General features: G+C 34.0%; 1 protein-coding gene across 10 annotated transcripts in view; it reads right to left on the reverse strand.

Moving 5' to 3' along the window:
- The window catches only part of foxp1b (forkhead box P1b), a 179,232-nt gene that overhangs the window by 41,869 nt on the left and 125,296 nt on the right, over positions 1-12,067 (reverse strand). The window contains exon 1 of one of the 10 annotated variants that reach the window (XM_066698045.1): positions 5,065-5,208. The exons of the other annotated variants lie outside the window; for them this stretch is intronic. The gene's annotated coding sequence lies outside the window, so the exon portion shown is untranslated. Of the gene's footprint in view, positions 1-5,064; positions 5,209-12,067 lie in introns of those variants that run through there. 10 annotated transcript variants of the gene reach the window in all.

Genomic DNA, 12,067 nt, shown 5'->3' on the forward strand with positions numbered 1-12,067 from the left:
CATTTGTTTAACCTTGTTTTCTTTTTGGCACACTTTTTTCTTTATTTAACTGGTGTGGGAAAATATGTACTATCCAAAGTCCTAATATTGTTGTGAATTTATAAAATAAAAGTTGACATTGGAATTCTTATTGATGATGTAATTAGTTCTTCCAATTTCATCAGGTAGACCTTAACAATTTCAACAATGCACAGAAAACACTGTACATAACATGCAGTGCGTATTCAGATACTGGAAGTGGGTGAAAACTGTGCTTTCAGAGAAATCCTAGAACCTTGATAAACACAGACAAAGAGTTTGAAATTAATAAAAGTCCAGAGTCTTTACATACCAAAACAGGATACACGCTGAATATGAATGTGTGGTAATGTCTCTCAGAACACAAAAAAAGACACCTTCACGTCTGCGTCACGACCAAGCACAAGGATGTAAATTATATTCTAATGAGAAAACATCAGCCGCTCTTCTGACGATCTTGAAATTCACTGATTCACGCTTAATGAAGACACACTCCAACCAATGTGCTATCCAAAAGGCAAAGGTCAAAACACATTCAAAAAGGCAAAGACAAAATCAAGGCAAATGGGGACCTCTGAAAGAAACCTTCCCTCAGAGTGGTGTAGCAATTAGAGTAATTGTGCAAAAAAGCAGACTTCTCTGAATGATATCAGAAATTAAGCTGCCAGTGTAGGAACAGGTTAGATGAAAAAATCAAATTTTAATGTATGCTCCCTCGTGTCATCTTGTTTTGTCAAGACATCAAATAGAATTGAAAAGCACAAAATAACAAGCCCTTGAGAAATCAGAGAGGCCAACCTTTTTGATGTTGTTGGTTTACCTTGTTCAGTGCTATCAGAATAATGACACTTTTTTGTCTTTAATAGAGGATGATAAAGCGTGAAACATCTTAAAATTAGAATTGCATGCCGCGCATAATGTTAAACCTGCCCAATGAAAATGTATAATTTTTCTTCAACAAGAGTATCTCACCCTGGAGTTTATTTAAATTCACCATGCAGAGGGGCTGCTTTTTATCTGCTTTTCACCTCTTTAGCAAATTGTTAACAAAAAGTGTGAAGAAAACATCAAAATCCCATGTTTAATTCTTTATACAAACAAAATGCATCTGATTAATCATGAGAAGAGACAGCTAATCAGGAGAATAATTAAAATATGTATTTTAAAAAAACATGTTTTCAGGAGAGTAGCCTAAATATACCAGATATATGCCAAAGAATAAACCAGCTAAAATTACTGTAAAACATATATATATATATATATATATAATTCTTAGGAAGACATAAAAAAATAAAGTAATAATTCACTTGGAACAGCAGAAGACTGGAGGTAATTACATGGAAGAAAATTATAAATAAATTGGATGGGGCAGTAGAAGTAGAATTTAAATAAAACAGAATCAGACTACCCTACTTCTTCTAAGCTTTCATCAATTCCCTTCTATCTTTAAAATTCAAGCTGGTTTAAAAACATTTACAGTTAAGATAAACAGGATAATCAAAGTCACATTTTCCTAAATTTACAAAATATATTTAAAGGGGGGCAGAAGAGATACGGAGCAACTGTAAAAACAAAACTCAGATTGCATTTTAATTAACTTTAAAACCACAAACAAACAAGTTTCCAGTAAAGCTGGGCCTGTTTTCTATAAAATAAACAAACTACTACCAGAACTAACCAAGCCTTTCACCTAACAATAACAAATGTACCCTGTGGTGTCAGCCCTTTCCCACACTCGTCTCTTCATTGCTGCAGGTGCTCAGAGAACTTATTAGCACTTTGAAGAAAGAAATTATGTATCATTACTGAACACTTTTTTTTTTGCCAAAGCTTATAATTTGAATACAATTTTGAATAAAAAAAGCATAAAACTATCTTATAAACAGATGACACATACACACACAGACCCTACTGTTTTAGTGAACATATCTGAATTAAACTAAACCTTTTTAAAAACACACTTCTATGCAGCTTTTATGAGAAATACACAATAAGCATGGGATCAACTAGATGGACAGACTTTTATCTTCAAAACATGCAAGAAATTGGGGAATGTCCTAAATCTGTTTGCTTATTACATTGTAATTCTGACTGCACATATATTCACATGCGCACAGACATATATATACACACACACGAAGCATATGCACATATAGAACAGCACAACTCACGTTGCCCAGTCTTAAAATGAAAACGGACAAGCTACGCATCAAATGTATGTACTTTTACAGTACAAGTGGTACACTTGTAGACCTCCAAAGCCACACCCTTCTATGCATAGTTCTACACTGACCTTACAGGTTTCAGATACGGCACAAATATGAGTAATGACAATGAAGTCTATATAATTCACCTTATCCCAAACTCGTGTACCTCCAATACACAAAAAAGCCCTCCCTATCATTCTGCTGCCTGATGATTTATGGTTTACCAGCTCAGCAAGGTTACGCAACACTGCGTGCCTTCAGATGCATTATTTGAGTCAGTTGAGATTTAATTAAGATCACAGCCTCTAAAATCCCCTTCAAATGAAAATTTACAAAAGACAATGCCTAACACATCCTCATGCAGATTGTTTCCATTCTGTGCACAGGAACAACACAAACCTAATCCTTGTTTCCATGACGGCAGACATGAGTCCACAAATGTTGTTTTCTTTTTGTGCTTGTGTTGTTGTCTTTTGTGTCATAAAACCATGCACCCCATTAATTAAAAATGTCAGCAGCTACCTCATAGGTAAAGAATATTTGTTCTTAAAGGCATGGTGGATATAATGCAATCCATAACCAAATCATGCACCTGTTCTAGTTTTTACAAGTAAAGACTTATTTTGACAATTAAGAAATGGGGAGACACTGTTTCAATTAGATTGTTCACATTTACCATTGATTTACTTAATTCTAAATGATGTGCTGCAGATGCAGAATGTCAGGATATTGCATGGACACTGTACGTATCAATGATACACTTGGCTTCCCATCTGCAACTGTGGCGTGCAAGGACTATGTGCAGTGTAAGAGACCTAAATTGTGTCCAATTGCACAATGACAAAAGAAAGAAACAATAAGAAAAGAAAAGAAAAAAGACTTAGGCTACACCATCCACTTTCCCTCTGTAATCACTCTTCTAACACCCCCACATGTGTTATACACAGGAGTTATCTTTCACCTTTATCTGCATTTCTCTCTGATTTCTGCCAGCAAATGTATTTAGCTTCAACAACAACAAACTCAAAGCAAAGCACTGAGATCTGCCCTGAGAACGTTTCTGGAGGTGCAGTGGGTAAGTGTGCACAGAGTTCTGTCAACTGCTTAAAAAACATTTTCTGTACTCTCTAAGGGGGGAAATAAAAAGAAAACGGCATGGCAACTGGGCCATCACTACTCTTGTAGGCTTCTTCTTGATTCTACAAAGAGAAAGTCCTGAACAGGATATTCCAGGCACATGCTTACCATACAGATGTACGATTCCACAGTATTAATGTAATATCTGGTTGCCTATGTCATGGTTTAGAAATGACAGGTGCTAGCAGCCTCTCTGCCTGACAGGCCACTGCACAAATAACTGCCTTGCCTGAAAGGGCTAATGCACTACTAATGAACAATAAATCAACTTTGATTATAAACTGTCAGACAAATCAGTTCTCACTTCAGCTCTTGCACATTTGAGTCAAAGGCAGCTGCAGAACATTACAGTACACAGACAATGTTTAGGTTTTACTCTCTACAGATTCAATAATTACGTTCCATGCTAAAAAACGTTTTTCTTATTCTTGTTTTTCTTTCATGGCAAACTTCACTTTTGTGTGTCCTGTGCAGCTACACTGTATGTACTGTATAAGCAGATTAAATACCACTGACTGCTGGAATTAGTTTCTCCAGAAAAGTTATTACAAATAGAACATTTGAGTTGAGGAGTGATTACTAATAAGAAAAAACAAAGTGACCTTAACAAGAAAAATGTGGGTCTTTTTAAAATATGCATTATGATATTAATTAAAATGATTCTAGTAGAAAGACTCCAGGGGCTTTCACATCATTAAAACTTAAACTACTACTAAGTCAATAACTGTCTTGTAACTAATACCTCAGGGATATTTGCAAGGGTTAAAAACAGTGTGGCAAAAAAGGAAGTTTATGCACACTATTCCAACTCTACCACCCATTTCCTGAGAGTTCCTTTCACAGGAAAATCTTCATATTTGAATCAGGAAGATTTTGCTGTTGACATAAAAAAAAACAAAAATAAAACAACTAAAACTACATTTAGATTAAATGCCACAGCTGGAACTGTTGTTCAAAAATCAAGATTAAATTAAAAAAGTTCTCTTAATTTTACGTGCCACTGACTAACAAATAAAATCAGTAAATCGCTTACCTGCCATTTACACTTGACACAAATGATTTAACCTGCCTCTGATTTAGAAATGTGTTGTAAATTTAGACAGCTGACGAAGAAAAACTGAATTGAATACATAAAAAACTAGCCAAGCATTTCAGATTAAATATGAAGTAACACAACAAAAAATAAATCAAAAATGGATTACTGTGTTATCCTCATCCCAAAACTTTGACAAATTAACCAACACATTTCAAGCTGCTTTCCTTCTAAAATCATTCATTTAATTCAACATATAGGCTAGGCAAGCTAATAATCAATAACAACAATAACAATAATAATAGTAGTAGTAGTAGTAGTAGTAATAATAATAATAATAATAAATACAATAGATACATATAAAACATTAAAACAAAATTCAAAACATCTGGTATCTCTGCTTTAAAAGAAAACAAACATATTCCTCTTCAGTTTTATCCACAGGTCAGGAAACATAAAGGCTAAAGTGAGCCATGCTGCCCCTTTCACAAGAGTGCTGTCTCGAGTCTAACCTCCTTTAACAAACTGAATGATAAAATTAACCAATAACAATGATAAAATGCCACACAAAGGAAACAAAGCTTTTTTTCCCTTTCCCTAGACAAATTAAATTGTCAAGTTTTACACAAGAAAGCTACCAAAATTGCAGAATCAATCATATTGACAAACCTGACAAACTCCATTTAGCTGCCACCGTAAACAGACTGCTGGGCCATGCAGCTCTAATAAGCCTTGCTGTAGTGTCTTTAGCTTCCTCGGGATACAGACAGATTGCACGCGCAAGGGTGCTTCCCAGGCTGACAAGATGCAAAACTATCCAATCAACCACGCCCTTCTCCACCAATCACAACCAGCCCCTAAACATAATCAATTCAAATGTCCCACACAATAGGCCTCCTCTTTCAGTGACTGCAGGTGAAATAATGCCTTTGTGTGGGGCCCTTAAAAGAAACTACAGTTGATTGCTGTTAACCCTTTGACCCCTGTAGAGCTTGTGGCAGTGCAACTGAAACAATGGAAGGCAAAAAAAAAAAGAAAACAACAACAGACAAAGACCTTTAATTAAACAACAGATAAGTAAATGCTCTACTGGGCAGTGGAGGGGGTGGGGTGGGGGGAGGGAATAAGGACCCTCCTCTCTCCTTTTATTGTCTTGTTAAATTAATGTTTAACAAGACAACTGCATTTTCAGAATCAGCTCTCTTGTAATTTGTGTTTTAAAAAATACATTACTGTTAATATATTTTTACAATCCCAAACTATGCAATAAATTCATGAATTAAGCTCAACACATTTTTTTTTTTTACCCGAGAAAAAAAATAATGTATGTGTTTGTGGGTGTTTTGTGTGTGTGTATTCATAGATACACAGACAGACAGAATGACAGAAAAATAGAAAGACACACAGATTTCACTTTTCAAAATAAACTATGCAAGCACAGGATGCTGTAGCTAAAACTGAAAGAAGAAAAAAAAATCCCCTATCTGCCCTTTTTTTTGGTTGTTAATGCGAAACTGAAAATAATTTCAGTGTTTAAAACATTAAGCAATGATTCAGAAGCAGTATTCTTGACATTTGAAAAATGGAAGAAAAACAGCACCCTGCCCCCTACTGGTTGCTTTTGCATAACAATGGGAAAGGAGTAATAAATACACAATGCAACAGAAGGCATAGCAAGTGTCCTTTACTTGCTGAAGTGTAGTGAACTCTAGTCAGCCTTTTTATGGTGTTCGAGAAAAAAAGAAAAAAAAACTACATACATTTAAAGCAACCCCCTGCAAAGTATCCTTTTAAAGTTTTTACCAATACAATAAACATATGTAAGAACAAGTGTAACCCCTTCCTATGTTTTTAATTATTTTTCCTTGCATATAGTACACGATAAACCTTTTAACAATAGAAAGGCATCTACACAGAGTACTAATAGCTGTTCAAATGAAGAAAAGCAGTACGTAATCTGACGTGTGATTCATGGAAAATACTGGAGGTGGATTCAAGGAGGGTAAATTCTCACTCTCAGTATATATACACATGTACAATCTATGTTATTGTTTTATTCATAATACTAGTCAAAACATTTAAAGGACCATTATAGAATTAAATTATAGCATCAGTAACTAACTTGAAACAATGTAGTTCTCGAAAACAAGCTGTCCAAAATACAAATAATGAATTGCTTTATGAAGCAATGCTGTCAAAGTACAAGTTCACATATACATACATTTATTGGGGAGGGGGCACATTTGCATGTTTTATAGTACTTATCCAGAGAGCCTACCCATGCCAAACTACATATCTTCGCTTGTCTAATAGAACAACCTGTATTACTGTTGGGCATCTTGCCTCCTTTAACTCACTCTCCCTGGGGTAGTATGTCGGCATATTTTCAATAAAACACCTTCTTAGCAGTAATAGGCCACTGTTCTCATTTCAATGGTCCCCAAGGCTTCATGATATATTTAGCAGACATACAGTTCAAGCTTTTTCCTTTTTTTTTTTTTTTTTTTTTTAATAAGAAATATTCTGGCATTTACTATATACATGCAGATACAAACGTGTATGTGAAAAACCTTTTTAATTGTAAACTTTCATTATCAATATACCATTGTACTCGGCCATATTTCCTTCCTATTCTATGCTCTACACATTGAAGATTCATAATAATGATAAAAATAAAAGAAAATCAAGAATACAAGGCGACAATATATCACATCCTTTCCCTGTCTGATACAGTTTAATTATGAGTAATTACATTGCGCCACGGCCAGATATTGCTAAGGGAAATATATCTATAGTGACTTACAGACTCGCATGTACAATAATAAGGGCACACATCACCTATCAGAGATGTCTTGGAGAATAAAATGAAGGTAACTATGCTGAAGATTTCAAGTATTTAGACTGCACATCAAAAACAAAATGTATATAAATATGATTTGTTCACCAAATGACACCATAAACAGTACTAATCATATATATCATATATATTATATATATTCTTACAGTGTTCCATAGTTAGGAATTTCTAATGCAATCATTTCTATTAACCAGAACTAATATATTATTTTTTATTTCTTAGCAGACATTATTTCTTAATACATGCCAAGTGTATCTCCATAACTAACATATCTAGTCTTCCATGACTAGATATTTCTACAGTATATTTAATAATGAAACAAATACCACCACCATTGTTCTCTTCATCATACATTTTAGGCTTATATTGTGGTGTTTTTAATTTTCTAAATAAAAAAATAAAAAAATGATGATTGCTCTCTGCAATATTGTGGTTCAGGAAATATAAAAGAGCAGTTATTTTTCCTACAGACTGTATGAAGCTCTTGTTTACCAAAGAGCAAACAAACAGAAAAAAAAAAAAAACTAAACAAAACAAAAACAAACAGATTTGTTCTCAGAGCAGGTGTGTAGAGCAAATAAACACAAGTTTTAATGCAGATGGCTAAACTCAAAGAACAACACTGACCTTTACAAAGTTGATATGCTTCACTGATTCCATAACTGTAGGTTTTAACCTCATTTAAGAAGTTGACATCTATGACCAATCTCCTTACCCTGAGAACACAGGATCCCTTTAAATGGAAATTTGTGAATGTGTCTACAGAACCTAAGCAAGACGCTAGTAAAATATTATTTAAACAGCCTTCAAAGTCAGCATTCAACAATTTATTAAGTAATATTTTTGTACATAATGACAAGTATCCCTCTTACACCACTATGTGAAACAATATTACATTAACCAAAAGTTTCCTGTTTAAAGATGCCAACATTACTTGAAATTTGTTATGCTTGCTTCTTAAGTCTTCTGTGGTTTTAACAGTTAGTCAAAACAGGATACTATTTTCATTTTAAATAATTAAATCCTGAACAAACCAATCTTCGTAAGTTTAATTTGCATGCCAAATATTGTAGGTGGGGGAATTTTTGAAAATTATTTTTCATGTTTTCTATATGAATATCGTAGCTAGCTATATTTAGATGTGTGTTCTTAGAACATTTTAACTACGTGGGGCAAATAAACATTAATGAAGTATTTTTGAGTACAGAGAGTAAATGCTATCAATTTTAAAGATTAATATATCATACACAATTCCATTTCCTAATTAAATACACCCTTAAAACAAATACATGTGTTCTTTCTTATGTTGCTTTTATCTTCATAAATTGACATTGGCTATTGTTCACAAAACTTTTAAAGATTATTGCAAAGTCTGCTTGGATAAAATTATATAAACACTAAAATGTCCTGGAAATGTTAATTGAATATCAGGTATTAAGAGCAATCTTTATACATTCATGAACAGTCCCTAGTGTCACACACTGGTTTTATGAACCTCATCAATTGGGAAATAACGGCACTGTTTTAAATATACTTTTATAATGTAACCCTGTTATATAATATTCTTTCTGTATTCACACTGATTCATTTATTATGTATCCATTCATAGAGTCAAAGACAATATGTTCAAATTACAATAGTATATGTAACTTTTAAGTAATATGCATTTATTTGTCAGTACATGGATGGCAGTTATATTCCAAAGAATATAAGGCTGTTAAGCTATCTAGCAGGTGTTAACTATGCACAGTAATACTTGAATAAAATAGTCTATTTGAAATATTGTCCAATTAAAAAAAAAAAAAAAAAACCTCAAAGATGGGTTTGTTTTTATAGATTGTTTTTAAGAGGTTTATAAAATTATGTGAAAGAAAAACATACGTTCGTGATCACAATCTCCATATCTCTCACACACACATTAATATACAGATTTAGCATATATTTAAAATAGTGTACACATGTATTAAATATACATATATATCTATTTTGCACTTTTGAAGTAGTGCATACAATGGCACTAAACCACAATAAATTGCAATATTTAAAACTCTACATTGGCTAATTTATCCCTAATGGTATACTGTAATCGCTTGATGTAGCTAACCAGCAACACATTTTTTAACCAATAAAAACTAATACAAAAAAATACAAATAATAAGCAGCAGGATGACAGATGTCTAACAAAGACTCAATCAATTCAAAGACTCAAATGACAGTTTTTTAGAAAAAGTAATCTATATTTGTAGGAGAGAGTAATAAATGCCATGGTTTAAAAAGATATGCACAATAAAATATAAAGAATGTGATTATTAATAATAAGCAAGTACGTTAAGTGAATTAAATCGTGTGGAACATTTACATTATTTATATTGTGTTGTCTATTGCCTGTGTGTACATATGTTAATGAGAGAATTTAGCACATCAAGAACAAAATCTGTATGGTATCAGGAAATTGTGAAAGAAAATGATGTAAAGAAATATGATGGCGGAGAAAAGACCTTGAAGGAATTCATCGGTGCTGAAAGAAAAAAGGGCCGGCAAATAGAATCCTGCCTCTTTAAAAATGTGATGGAAGTTAATATGACAGCCATCTGATGTATGAAACTTACTCACAGTCTGAAACAGTCTGTCTGGAAATAGAAGAGATGACTTCATTTAGACAGAATTATCAAAATCTGTTTCTAATATATACAGTACATATAATACATTTTTACAATATGACAAGAAAAACAAACTGCAAAAAAGATCCTGATCTTTAGTTACACAAGCATGCTGTATCTGTGATATGTTGATAATACTTGGCATATGATCTCACTCCGGAGCAACAAAGCCAGTCAGGGAAACTGTTACGAAGTAAAGACTCATCGTTGTATTATTTCCAGGCCTTCTTGCCTGTGAAAAAGCTCTCTTTTAAACCCTGGCATTATTTTAATTAAATACACGCGTACTTATCGAGTTAAATATAAATATATAGAATCTACATCTAAAACAGATACTACTCATTTACATGTGTCAGACACACTCTTTCTGTGCATTTCCTTAGTTCAAAAGAGAAAAAAAATAGGAGCATTTGGTTCACATTTAACACAATTAAATCTGTCTGTGTAAATCAGACACAAAGACTAGCTCGGATTAAAACTGCCTTGATTGTTTTAAACTGGCTCTTTATTTACAACGCTAATTTCGGCAAGGTCCACACCTTCGCTGCACATCCCAGAAAGACTGCGGCAGCTTCCATTGTCTTGCTATCTCAGCTGGCTTTCCTGCCTGGGCATGGTGCCAGGCAGGCCGGACTGCACCTCATTGTCACTTCGACAGTGGGCCGCTCACACCAACTGCTGTTATTCAGGGATTCAGGAAATTTTCTAACCACTGGATGGGCTCCAGTACTGCGCACTAATGAGTTGCAGATTGGAGCGCTTTGGTGTACATGTGTCAGGACAATGCCATGGTCTATAACAAAAACAGTAGTTCAAAACAGTGATTTCTCTTCACTGACAGAAAAGAACACCCTCTGCATTCTGTCAGAAATTGCAATACAGCTGGAATTTAAAAAAAGTTTACTTTAATCTTCTACAGCCAAATTCATGTGGAAAATGGGAAGGACATCATCACTTGACCTGTGAATGCCCTCTTTGGAACCACACATGGAAAAAAAAGAGAAAGAAATAAGAGAAAACACACACACACACACACACACACATTTGAGTTTGTGTGTGTGCGTATGTATGTATGGATTTTGTTTAAATGGATAAAGATGTGAGAAGGAAACTTGTGTTATTTATTTATTTTTGCAGAGGTCTCAAAAGATCTTTCTTTAGTAGCTGCACAGAAAACATTAAACAGGCTTTGTAAATATGCCTGCCAGACACCAGGAATCTTTTTTTTTTTCTCTGCACAGTATTTTGAGTTTACTACATTTACAAATCTATACTTGCATGACAAGACGTTTTTGTCAATGCACTTTTTCGTACTGTGAAGGATCTATGAAAAAATTGATATATTTGATTTGAGGACAAATCTAGATACGAGTGTTTTTTGTTTTTTTTCTCCGTTAAATTAAATGCATTAAATTGTATATTTTTATTTTTGATAGAAAAATGTAATAGGTTGTTTTGCATAATACGCTCAATTTTTAAGCAGCATTGGAACAAATACAACAAAAAGAAAGAAGAAAAGTCACAATCTCTCCACCAATCTTGATTTTACTAGTCTAATCTAGGAATTAAGCTGATGATTGTGGAACCATGTTGACATAACATCTTCAACCCAGCTGCACATCACATAATCCACTATAGGTGGCAGGAACCTTCCCATGATTCCTAGCAGAGTTGCATAGTTAAACGCACTAGCTTCTCAGCATTGCTACAAACGAGACTAATTTTTTCCGCAGTGCTAGTGGACTATCAGCAAGGGTCCGACAGTGTTGTTCCTAATTACCTATTTCTTCACTCTTGATCCTGTGGCTCTCATAATTAGTTACCTGGGGCTGCAATCCAATTTGAAGTGATGACAAGAAAGTGATCCATGAAAAAGTAATAAGTTAAATCCAATTTCAGTCTGCCTCTAATTAAATGCACATGGAACTAATGACTCAAACCCTACCATTTCAGTGATAATGGTAATTAGCGAGGTGGGAGTCGCTCTCTCTTTTTCAGCATTGTAGGTGTAAACCATGAGGTAAAGTGGCAGGGACACTCTTAATTACATGTGTCATTTTGTCAGTAATTTACTCACTTTTGACCAGTCAAGTATGTTTAGCTATTCTCTGCTGCTGTAGCAGCTGTTCTAATATTTAGCAAAATTAAATGCCTT

This window comes from Amia ocellicauda, chromosome 3 (genome assembly GCF_036373705.1).
Source record: "Amia ocellicauda isolate fAmiCal2 chromosome 3, fAmiCal2.hap1, whole genome shotgun sequence".
Taxonomy (NCBI): Eukaryota; Metazoa; Chordata; class Actinopteri; order Amiiformes; family Amiidae; genus Amia; species Amia ocellicauda.